Consider the following 13,121-nt stretch of genomic DNA (forward strand, 5'->3'; position numbering starts at 1 on the left):
ATTTGAGCACCAATTGGATATTTTATGTTATATTGTGGTAGGTTTTTAAAAGTTTTTATATTTCAGAGATATGTGCTGAAATATTCATAAACTGTAATGTCAGGGATTTGTTTCAAGATGATAATTGCTGTGTATTGATCATCTGGGGCTATGAGTTAGTAAATAGATGTTTATTATACTATTTTCTGCATTTTTTAAGTTTCACTGTTTTTTCCTTGCCCATTGCCACACAGCTGGTGGGGATCTTAGTTTCCCCCCTAGGAATCCAACCAGTGGCCCCCTGCAATGGAAGCAGAGGGTCCTAATCACTGGACTGCTGAATTCCCATAGTGTCTTTTTTTTTCCCCCACTGACATACAATTGCTTTACAATGTTGTGTTATTTTCTGCTGTAGACTACTGTGAATCAGCCATATATATACAGATATCCCGTCCCTCGTGAGGCTCCCTCCTACCATCCCCTTTACTGTCTTCTTTTTAAGCTTTATAAACTTTGTAAGGGAATTCTGTGGAGGTCCAGGGGTTAGAACTCCACACTTGCACTGCCTGGGTTTAATCCCTGGATGGGGAACTAAGATCTCTCAAGCCAGTCACAGCCAGGAAAGAAAAAAAGAAAGAAAAAAAAGCCTAAGAAGTTTAATGGATAAGCACTAGGAAACCTTCCAAAAAGAGATAAATTTCTATGTTATATACATTATTCTGGGCTTCCCTGGTGGCTCAAATGGTAAAGAATCCACCTGCAATGCGGGAGACCTGGGTTTGATCCCTAGGTTGGGAAGATCCCCTGGAGGAGAGCATGGCAAGGAGGTCCACTCCAGTATTCTTGCCTGGAGAATCCCCATGGACAGAGGAGCCTGGCGGGCTACAGTCCACGGGGTCACAAAGAGTCGGACACAACTGAGCGACTAAGCACACAGCAATAGGTTATTCTACTGTTGGAAAAGTATCTAATTCGTTTTGTGCGTTCAGCAAAACACCGAGGCCAAAACTCAGTAAGATTAACCTCACCTGGAACAGAGATGCAACAATTCCATTTAAATTTCAACAAGGCAAATACAATAGTGTATCAAGGAAATATATTCTGACAAAGAGGTTAATTACAGAAGTCTAAGGATCTAATTTTAACTTAGAAAGTTTATGTAATTCACTACATTTACAGATTAAGGCATCTGATTATATCAACAAATGCTAAAAAATAATTGGCAAAATTTAAATCTATTATTGATTTTTTAAAAAACCCACAAACTTCTAAGCAGCTAGCTCTAGAAGAGAAATTTCTTATCTTAATAAAAGGACTTACCAAAACCTACAGTCATTATAATATTTAGGGGTAATTTTAGAAGTAATCCTATTAAATCTGGAATAAGACAAAGATGGCTGCTTTCATGCTCTATACAACATTACACTGGGAGAGCTAGTCAGTAAAATAAAATAAGAAAAATGAATGAGAAACCTATAAATGAGGATGTTTTCATCTACTAATAAGAGAAAATCTAATTTGAAATAGCTTATACAATAAATAAATTTTATTATCTCACATAATAAGAAATCCTGAGGTAGGAAGTCTCCAGAGTTGGTTAATTCAGTGGTTTGCTGACCTCATTAAGTATCCAGGTTCTTTCTATTTTCTAACTCTACCATCCCCTGGAGGTCAGATTTGTAAATCTCCCAAGCTTGCCTCTCCCAAGTCAACAAGATGGCTCCCGTATTATCAAGCATCCTTTGTAAATCTGGCCTGTGTGAGGGATATCTATTCCTGTTTGTTTCTTTTCAAGAGTGGGAACATTTCCCTGAAGCACTCTGGGATATTTTGTCACCTGTCATTGGCCAGAACTAGGTTATATACCCATCCCAGAACTATGTAATAGAACTCCCAGTCTGTTATAATGGAATTTAGTGGGAGAAAGAAAAAGACCACTGAGACTTTGGTGTGATTGTAACTACCACATAACCAAGCCTATCCTGATTTTTTTTTAACATTTATTTATTCAGCTGCACTGGGGCTTAACTGTGGCACATAGGATCTTTGATCTTCATTGTGGAATACAGAATGTCTAGCTGCAGATTGTGGGATGTTTAGTTGAGGCCTGTGAAATCTAGCTCCCTATCCAGGGATTGAACCTGGGCCTCCTGCTCTGGGAGCAAGGAATCTCAGCCACTGTACCACCAGGGAAGTCCCAAGTTTATCCCAACTTGATTAACAAAACCTCAAGTTAATCAACATCTTTACCCTCCTCTTTCAACAGAAAATCCAGTCACTCTCTTTCTTGATATGCTACTCCCACTCCCTTCTCTCTGTAGTCAAGCACTTTTATAAATTTCTTTTAAATACTTCCAATATTTTTCTATGCAGGTACATATTCTTGCATAAAAGACAGAAAATTATATATTACTATTCTGTACCTTCCTTTTATTGCTTAAAATAGACCTTGAAACTCTTTCCATATCAGTACATAAAAGGTTCCTAATTCTTTTACAGCTATACAGTAAATCCCTGTGAAGCAGCCACTATCACTTTCTGCATTTACAGATGAGATGTTAGGAAACTGTCCATGGTCACACAGCTATTAGAGTAGCAGAGCTGGGATTTCAACCCAAGCAGTCTAGTTCTAGAGCACACGCTATTCATCACTATAAATCAGAAGCAAAAGGACACTATTCAATAAGAACACACAGATTTTTCAAGTCAAATTTCTAGAAACAAAAAATAGTCACTCTTTCATTCATTCACTAAATATTTATTGAGTTCATAGTACATGCTGGACATGATTCAAGGCTCTGGGATCATGGCAGTTAACAAAATAGATTTTTTAAGAAGCCTAGTCTAATAAACTTTACATTTTAATAATGAAGAGAGATAATAAATATAATGGGGCTTCCCTGGTGGCTCAGACAGTGAAGAATTTGTGCTTGCATTGTGGGAAACCTGTGTTCAATCACTGGGTCAGGAAGATCTCCTGGAGAAGGGAATGGCTGCCCACTCCAGTATTCTTGCCTGGAGAATTCCATGGACAAATATATAGTATATGAGATAGGAGATAAGTAAAAAGGGTTAAGGAAAAAAATAAAGTAGGGAAAGGGGTATGGAATGTCAAGAGGGAGGGGTTAAAGTTTTAGATAAATTACCTGAGAAAACTTCACTGAGCAAGTGATGTTTATTCAACATCTGAAGAAGTAAGAGAGCAAATCACAGGGATATGTGGGGAAGAACTTTCCAGGCAGAGGAAACAGCCAGAGCAAAGGTCCTGACTGGGAACCATGCCTGGTATTTTTAAATTACAGCAAGGAACAGGGTGTGTGGGGGAGTGGAGTGAAAAAGAGAGAGCACGCAGTGGGAGATGAGTCTCGGAGGTAAAAGGGAGCTGGATCATGCAGGAATCCTTGCAAATCACAGTGAGGACTTTGCTTTTACCGTGAGTGATAAGTGAACAGTTACTCTGGTGGGTTCTGAGCAGAAGGAGACAAGGATTTGACTAACACTTTAATGAGGTCACTCTACCACATTGAGAATTGGCTGAAACCCTACCAGTCATGAGGCTGCTGCAATAATCCAGGCAAGAAGTGATGGTGACTTGGACCAGGGACAGCAGTGAGGATTATAAGAAGTGGTTCAATTCTGGGTTCATTTTTAGGTAAGCTGCATAGAAATTGCAGTATCAGACAAAAAGAGGACGTAAAGATGACTCCAAGGATTTTTCCCTGAATATTTATAACAACAGTTATCATTAACTGAGATAAGAGAGAACTTTGGGGTTTGGGGATGAAGATCAGGAGCTCAGTTTTTTTTCAAGCCTCATATGATCTTTAATAAATATAAACTACAATGCATTGGTTGCTATATTTCAGATTAACTTGTTTTGGAATTTTTTTCTTCCTCAGTACATATAGACAGCTTTCTATAAAGAATCAATAAGCTGACTTGGGTGTCAACATGATGGATCAGAATCTGCAGAACCAATGGTCTTAACACACATACTTGAGAACATCGAGCTTTTTATTTAATATATATCATATTTCCATGTCATTATATATGCAGCTCCCTTGTTCTTTGTATCAAGAGTGTAATGCTGTAAAATATTCTTAATTCTCTGTTGATGGGTCGTTTCCAATTTAATTTGAATTAAAATAATGCATATTTTTGTTGCTAAACAAATAAGGCCATCTTCCCCAACAATTCCTAATCCATAGAACCTGTAAATATGTCAGGATGAGTTGATTATCCTACTAAAGGGAGTGCTGATGCTAAGAAGGACTTTTAGAATTGTCCCCCATTGAGACAAGAAGACTGGCTCTTTGTATCCCTGCAAGCTTTGTATCCCTGCATCGACCAATCCCAATCGTTGGATGCAAGCTTCCCTTCCCTGATGGCTCGGTTGGTAAAGAATCCGCCTGCAATGCAGGAGACCTGAATTTGATCCCTGGGTCAGGAAGATTCCCTGGAGAAGGAAAAGGCAACCCTCTCCAGTATTCTTGCCTGGGAAATCCCATGGACACAGGAGACTGGCGGGCTACATGGGGTCGCAGGAGTTGGACACGACTTAGCAACTAAACCCACCCTTAGGAAGGGGTGTAACCCTGTGAGCAAGGCAGCACTATTCAGCTGCAAGTACTTCCTGGAGAAGGCTGATATATAAGCATTGTCTTCTGGAAGTAGCCCCAGCTCCTAGCATCTAGGGGGTTTGATCCCTCAGTCCTGAGGAGGGTACAGGACAGTGTTGAACATAATGCGTCTTTCTAACTAAAGTAGTAAATTGTCTCGAACAGAATAAATAATGCAAATCTACACCTAAACACATCATCACACCTGCAGAACAATACAGACAGAGAGATAAATCTGGCCAAATTGGAAAGACAGACTGTCTACAAAAGAACAACAATTACTGAGAACAGACTTCTCATCAAATAACAAATGCCAGAAGAAAATGAAACAATATCTTCAATATATTACAGGAAAGTAATTTTAAACCTGGAATTCTATATTCAGCAAAATCATGTTTCTACATTAAGCATAGAATAAAATGAAGACATTTTTAGACAAACAAAAGACTCAGTTCACCTCTCACTAAACCTTCAGGGAAAGAATTCCTGAAGAACATTCTTCAATAAGATGGCTGTTGAAGGACTGTGATGCAAGAAGCAGTGGGGAGAAAATGGGTAATCTAAACCTAATAAACATCAACTATTCAAAACTACTCATTTGTGTGGGGATGTTTAAAAACAAGATGGAATACATTTTAGCCCACAGTTACATGGAACGTGGGAAACAGAGAAAGGAATTAAATCATTATAAGACCTTGTATTTTTCTTCAGGAGGATAACCGTACCAATTAGATTTGTACTTTATTATGTCAAGAATGCATATTAAAATTCTGAGTATAACTCTTAAAAAAACAAAATAGAATACATAACTTTCAAATTTATAGAAGTAAAAAAGGGGAGGATAAAAAAACTCTTCTAATATAATAAAAAGCAATAAAAGGAAAAAGAAAAACCATCATAAAAGAAAAGCACAAAAAAAGGAACTAGAGGGGCTTCCTTGAGGGTCCAGTGGTTAAGAATCTGCCTTGTAGCAATTCAGGGGACACCAGTCAATCCCTGGTCCGGGAAGATCCCACATACTGTGAGACAACTTAGTGCACGTGCCACAACTACTGAGCCCACACTCTAGAGCCCGAGAACCACTGCTGAGCCCGTGTGCTGCAGCTACTGAAGCCTGAGCACTCTAGGGCCCATGCTTCACAAGAGAAGCCACTGCAATGAGAAGCCCGAGCACCGCAACTAGAGAAAGACTTCATGCAGCGATGAAGACCAAGCAGAGCCAAAAATAAAAAATAAAAAGAAATGAATAAAAATAAATAATTTAATAAATATTTGTTTAAAAAATGTAAACATACATAAATCCAAATAGATTACTAATGTCTATAAATTTAAACAAATAAACCCAGTTGTTAAAGGACAAACATTCTCAGACTAGGAGATAAAGCCCAATTGTGACATTCTTTTTAAAGAGACAAACCTGAGACGTAATGATATAAGAAGGCTCAAAGTAAAGAGCTGGAAGTATAAACACCAGGCAAATATTTGTGGAAGGAAAGCTAGTGTGGCAATCGAAGACAAAAATAGATATTAAGGCAAAAGCATGACTAAAAATTAAGTAGACCTCAACTTCTGGCCAAGATGGAGTAACAGGAAGTGGATCTACCCTCTTTTGCCCTAAACAACTAAAAAACTGGACAGAATACTAGAAACAAAGGTTTTTCAGGCTTTGGACATGACACAGCACCCTGATCCCCCAGAGGTGAAACACAGTAGCTGACCCTATGCTTGCTCCAGTTAAGTTCTGGAGAGTTTCTAGGCCAGAGCTAGGCAGGGAGAACCTGAGCAGATCCACAGGGCCTCCAAGTAGAAGAGATATATCTGGGAGTCTGAGAAAGCCAAAGCTGTCGGAATTTTCGGGCACAGAGAGGGAGGAGACTGCTCACAGAGAAAGCCCATTTCAGAGATGTGCCCAGGATCCCCATTGAGTCTTCAGCTGAGAGTTCATCAGCCTGTGAGTGTGATACATCCACCCATGGCCAGAGAATGAATGACCCAAAAGGAGCAGAGATAGCAATCCAGGGAGATGACACAGGGCTGAGAAGAACCGGACTCCCATCAGACAGAGTGGAAAACCTTGTCATTCATACGGCCTTGAGTAACCAGAAAGGTACTGCCTCAGTTGTGGAGAAATAGCCTCAGACTAAAGTCTACTTGGGTCCTGCCTAACAAAGCTTAAAAATAAAAAAGCGTTAAGAGGATCAAACTCATTCCAAATAATTTGACTGTGTCTCAGAACAAAGCTCCGGAATATTTACAGGCATACAAAGCATCCAGCATTTAACAAGATAAAATACACAATGTCTGGCAACCAATCAAAACTTACCAGGCATGCGAAGAAGCAGGAAACGCTGACCCACAATGAGGAGAAAAATAATCTATCAATAGAAACACATCCAGAAACAGCACAGATGACAGAATTAAAAGATAAGAGCATTAAAAGTTATTGTAACTATATTTTATAAACTCAAGAAGGTAAAGATTGAGTATGTTAAGTGGAGACACAGACGATGGAAAGGAGACCCAAGTTGAATCTCTGGAGATGAAAATGCAAGTTTTACTGAAGGGTGTGAAGATTAGACACTGCAGGAGATAAAAGAAACAATTCATCAGGAAGTTGGGCTTCCCAGGTGGCTCAGCAGTAAACAATTCTCCTGCCAACAATGCAGGAGACACACGTTCAATCCCTGGGTCGGGAAGATCCCTGGAGAAGGAAATGGCAACCCACTCCAGTATTCTTCCCTGGAGAACCTCAGGGACAGAGGAGCCTGGTGGGTTACAGCACACAGGGTCACAAAAGAGTTGGACATGACTTAGTGATAAAACAACAGCAGGAAGTTATAAAAATCCTGAACTGGGGCACCTACCAAAGAATCCTCAGAGTATAAGCAAAAATGAACAGTTTTAAAGGAGAATCTGATAACTTCATAACCGCAGATTTTAACATTGCTTTGTCAAAAATAATAGATAAAAATACTAATATATTAATAATATTAAATACTAATATTAAAATAATACATTAAATATACACATAAATTAAAATATACAAAGTAAATACATATTGACATTGCAGGTCTTATATATTCGTTCACTGAGACATTTGTCATCTACTATGAGCTCCATGAGGACAGAAACAGTGTACTGATCAGGAATGAATCCTCAGAGCATTGGGGCCTGGCATGGGGCCTGGCATATTTTAGTTTATCAGTAAGTTAATATTATTAACTTATATATATGTTATTATTAACTTAATATAAGTTAGTATTGTATTTATAATTTTAAATGAAATACCTAAAATATTGTAAGGCTATAGAGGACATAAATGCACAATAAACAAGCTTAAATTAATGGATATGTTTAAAACTGTACCTCACAACAAATAGAGCATACAACTTTTTTTTCAAAAACATCTAAGACATCTATAAAAGTCAACTTTTCAGTAGCCATTAGAAAAATGTGCTATTATGCTATTGCAGGATAATCTAACTGGAACTTACGCTTTCTGACTATGTCAGCAATGAATTCAGATACTTTTGACAGTTCTTGTGAATAGAGTTATGCACATGGTTTTGTTTTCTGGGAAACTGAGGAGGGGGCCATACTGCCCTCTTCCCTTTCTTCATGCTGACAAGCTACTATCACATCAAAAATTAGAACACAGCAATTCCCTAGAGGTGACTTAACAAACCTCAATCAGAGAATTTAAAGATTCAGACCAAATCTTTGTATTGATCTTCACCTTATGGATAAGACGAAGCTAAGAATATTAACTGTAATATTACATTATATTAACTGTATAATAAACTGACATTCAGCTCTCATCTCATGTTGTTTTGATAAACTACCCCATCAAAAAGCCTATTCAAGTGCTGTTAGCTCTCTGAGTTGATTTAGCCTTATCTGATGACAGGCAAGAATCTAGTGCCCAAAGCAGGCAAAATAAAATAGATATCAGTCTAACAGGAGATTGCCTTTCTTGTTTTTTTGTAACACCTTTATTGAGCTGCAATTCACATATCATACAATTCACCCATTTAAAATGGGCAATTAAATGTTTTCAGTATATTCACAAAGGTTGAAATCATCAATCTGTTCAATTTTAGAATATTTCATTATACCAAAAAGAAGATCTGTACCCATTAACAGTCACTCTCCATTGCTACCCAGTCCTAGGCAACCACTCATATAAACAAGATTCTATAGTATGTGGTTGTTGTGACTGGCTTCTTTCACTTCATTCATTTTCAAGATTCATTCATGCTGTAGCATGTATCCATACTTCATGTATGTATCCTTTTTATTCCTTTGTATCTACACAGTTCTCTTGTATAGATTATACCACATATTATTTATCCATTCATTAGCTGATGGACATTTGAGTTGTTTCCACTTTTCAGCAATCATGAATAGTGTTGCTATAAAAATTCCTGTACAAGTTTTTATGGGAACATATGTTTTCATTTCTCTTAGATATATCCTTAGTAGTGGAGTTTCTGGGTCGAGTGCCAGCTCTATGATTAACATTTTGAGGAACTGCCAGGCTGCTTTCCAAAGCAACTGCACCATTTTATATTCCCATCAGCAGTGTATGAGGGTTCCAATTTCTCCACATCTCTGTCAGCACTTGTTATTATCTGCCTTTCTGATTGTAGTCATCCTAGTGGTTATAAAGTGCTATCTCACTGTGGTTAGAATACTGCTTTAATGAGGCTTGTTTTTTAATGATTTTTTTCTAATGTGGACCACTTTTAAAGCCTTTATTGAGTTTGTTACAATATTGCTTTTGTTTCATGTTTCGGTTTTTTGGCCACAAGGCATATGGGATTTTAGCTTCCCTACCAGGGATTGAACTTGCACCCCCTGCATTGGAAAGTGAAGTCTTAACCACTGGACTCCCAGGTAAGTCTCTAATGAGGCTTATTTTTTTTTACTGGGTGTTTTAAGTGAATGTTTTTCATCACTTTACTATAGTATACATTTTTATCAACACTTCAGTTCAGTTCAGGTCCGTCGTTCAGTTGTGTCCGACTCTTTGCGACCCCATGGACTGTAGCACGCCAGGCTTCCCTGTCCATCACCAACTCCCAGAACCTGCTCAAATTCATGTCCATCAAGTCGGTGATGCCATCCAACCATCTCATCCTCTGTCATCCCCTTCTCCTCCTGCCTTCAATCTTTCCCAGCATCAGGGTCTTTTCCAATGAACCAGTTCTTTGCATCAGGTGGCCAAAGGATTGGAGTTTCAGCTTCAGCATCAGTCATTCCAATGAATATTCAGGAATGATCTCCTTTAGGATGGACTGGTTGGATCTCCTTGCAGTCTAAGAGACTCTCAAGAGTCTTCTCCAACACCACAGTTCAAAAGCATTAATTCTTCACCGCTCAGCTTTCTTTATAGTCCACCTCTCACATCCGTACATGACTACTGGAAAAACCATAGCTTTGACTAGAGAGACCTTTGCTGGCAGAGTAATGTCTCTGCTTTTTAATATGCTGTCTAGGTTGGTCACAGCTTTTCTTCCAAGGAGCAAGCATCTTTTAATTTCATGGCTGCAGTCACTATCTGCAGTGGTTTTGGAACCCAAGAAAATAAAGTCTGTCACTGTTTCCATTGTTTCCCCATCTATTTGCCATAAAGTGATGGGACCGGATGCCATGATCTTAGTTTTCTGAATGTTGAGTTTTAAGTCAACTTTTTCACTCTCCTCTTTCACTTTAATCAAGAGGCTCTTTGCTGCTGCTGCTGCTGCTAAGTCACTTTAGTCGTGTCCGACTCTGTGCGACCCCATAGACGGCAGCCCGCCAGGCTCCCCTATCCCTGAGATTCTCCAGGCAAGAAAACTGGAGTGGGTTACCATTTCCTTCTCCAGTGCATAAAAGTGAAAAGTAAAAGTGAAGTTGCTCAGTCGTGTCCGACTCTTAGTGACCCCATGGACTTGCAGCCTACCAGGATCCTCTGTCCATGGGATCTTCCAGGCAAGAGCACTGGAGGGGGGTGCCATTGCCTTCTCTGTGTTAAGGCTTAGATATGGTCAATTACATCCTCCAACCCCACTGAAAGCACACACACACACACAAGCTGCTAAGTGGTTCCTCTTAACTTTCTGCCATAAGGGTGGTGTCATCTTCATATCATAGTTATTGGTATTTCTCCTGGCAATCTTGATTCCAGCTTGTGCTTCATCCAGTCCAGCATTTCTCATGATGTACTCTGCACATAAGTTAAATAAGCAGGGTGACAACATACAGCCTTGACGTACTCCTTTCCTGATTTGGAAACAGTCTGTTGTTCCATGTCCAGTTCTACCTGTTGCTTCTTGACCTGCATACAGATTTCTCAGGAGGAAGGTCAGGTGGTCCGGTATTCCCATCTCTTTAAGAATTTTTCACAGTTTGTTGTGATCCACACAGTCAAAGGCTTTGGCGTAGTCAATAAAGCAGATGCTTTTCTGGAACTCTCTTGTTTTTTCGATGATGCAATGGATGCTGGCAATTTGATCTCTGGTTCTTCTGCCTTTTCTAAATCCAGCTTGAACATCTGGAAGTTCATGGTTCATGTTGTTGAAGCCTGGCTTGGAGAATTTTGAGCATTACTTTGCTAGCATGTGAGATGAGTGCAATTGTACAGTAGTTTCAATATTCTTTGACATAGTTTTCTTTGGGATTGGAATCAACACTTGTTTCAGTTCAGTTCAGTAGCTCAGTCATGTTTGACTCTTTGTGATCCCATGAACTGCAGCACACCAAGCCTCCCTGTCTATCACCAACTCCTGGAGTTTACCCAAACTCATGTCCATTGAGTCAGTGATGCCATCCAGCCATCTCATCCTCTGTCATCCCCTTCTCCTGCCCCCAATCCCTCCCAGCATCAGGGTCTTTTCCAATGAGTCAACTCTTCACATGATGTGGCCAAAGTATTGGAGTTTCATTGTCAGCATCAGTCCTTCCAACGAACACCCAGGACTGATCTCCTTTAGGATGGACTGGTTGGATCTCCTTGCAGTCCAGGGGACTCTCAAGAGTCTTCTCCAACACCATAGTTCAAAAGCATCAATTCTTTGGCGCTCAGCTTTCTTTATAGTCCAACTCTCACATCCATACATGACCACTGGAAAAACCAGAGCCTTGACTAGACGGACCTTTGTTGGCAAAGTAATGTCTCTGCTTTTTAACACTTGTTTACCCATAATCAATTTTGCTATATGAATATGAAATGTGTTTCGTTATCTATTACTATGTAACAAACTATTCCACACTCAGGAGATTTTAATAACAAGTCTTTTATTACTTCTCATGTTCTATAGGTTGGTTAGGCTCAGCTGGTTGGTTCTTCTGCTCTGCGTGATATCAGCTAGGGCTGCAGTCACCTAGGAGTTCAACTACACAGAACATTCAAGATAGCTCAGATACATGCCTGGTGCCTTCCCAGGGATGGCTGAAAGGCTGGACTAATGAAATACTTGAACAGTTGGGACTCTCTCTTTCCACATCATCCTGGAATATCTCTTTCTCTCTCCATGGTCTCTCCAGCATGACAGTAGTTGGATTCATACACAGCAGTACAAAGTTCCCAAAAGTACACAAATGGAAACTTTAAGAATTTTTCTAAAATTGAGGCCTGGAACTGGCATAGCATCACTCTCACCACATTACATTTGGGCCAGTCTAGATTCCAAGGCATGAGTCCCAGGAGGCATGAACCCTTAGTGACCATCCATGGAGATTAGCTACCTCAAAAAGAATAGTTAATTCAGGCATCAGTAACCAAGTTTCTACTTTACTAGCATTACTGTTAAATGCTCTCCATTTTTGAAGCATTTAAGTCATCTATCATTGAGGATGTTTTGAGAGGCAGGAAAGAATGTGAGCTCAAAAGAAACCACCAAGACTCTAAGAAAGCATCCTTCCCACCTTCCAGATTTCTTGTTAAGCGTAAAGGATCATTTTTACAAAAGAAGATAGAGGGGGGAAAAAAAGGGCCTCCAATGTCAGCTAATAAAGATTTTGCTGTCAGATCATTCCCATTTTCAAAGCATACATTCTTCTGATGTTTTTGGATGGTTGCCTTGTCCATCATTCCACATGTTAGATACTTTCTTGATGTTCATGCTTGGATTTGCCAACGTAGGCTACCTTCCTTCTGCTGTGTGCCCCACTCCAAAAAGGGAGAGAAGCAGAAGTCTTCATGCTGCAGAATTTCAGACTCCAGTCCTGAATAGCACACCTAAAAAATTCTGTATTTCACAACTGAAACCACTTTGCCAGCATACAGTCATAAAGTAAATTGAGGTTTAATATTTGAAAAGTACTCATTAATTTCAACAGAGGAGCTGACCCCTGGTGAGGAATGAAGCTCTCATCCCCAGTAGAGGTCAGGCAGAGCTGGGTCACCTGTCAGGGATGCTACTGTAAAGATTTGGGAAAGCTGAAAGAGACATAACAAATTCCAGATTTTATTCTTTTGAACCTATTAAATGTAGACAAAGCATTGCCCACTAATGAGAGACTCAGTTTCTGAAGTCAGAT

At 39.5% G+C, this 13,121-nt stretch overlaps 1 long non-coding RNA gene across 1 annotated transcript in view; it reads right to left on the reverse strand.

Moving 5' to 3' along the window:
• LOC139178953 (uncharacterized) overlaps positions 1-13,121 on the reverse strand; it is a 67,844-nt gene that overhangs the window by 12,414 nt on the left and 42,309 nt on the right. The window lies entirely within an intron of this gene.

Source organism: Bos indicus, chromosome 23, assembly GCF_029378745.1.
Source record: "Bos indicus isolate NIAB-ARS_2022 breed Sahiwal x Tharparkar chromosome 23, NIAB-ARS_B.indTharparkar_mat_pri_1.0, whole genome shotgun sequence".
Lineage (NCBI taxonomy): Eukaryota > Metazoa > Chordata > Mammalia > Artiodactyla > Bovidae > Bos > Bos indicus.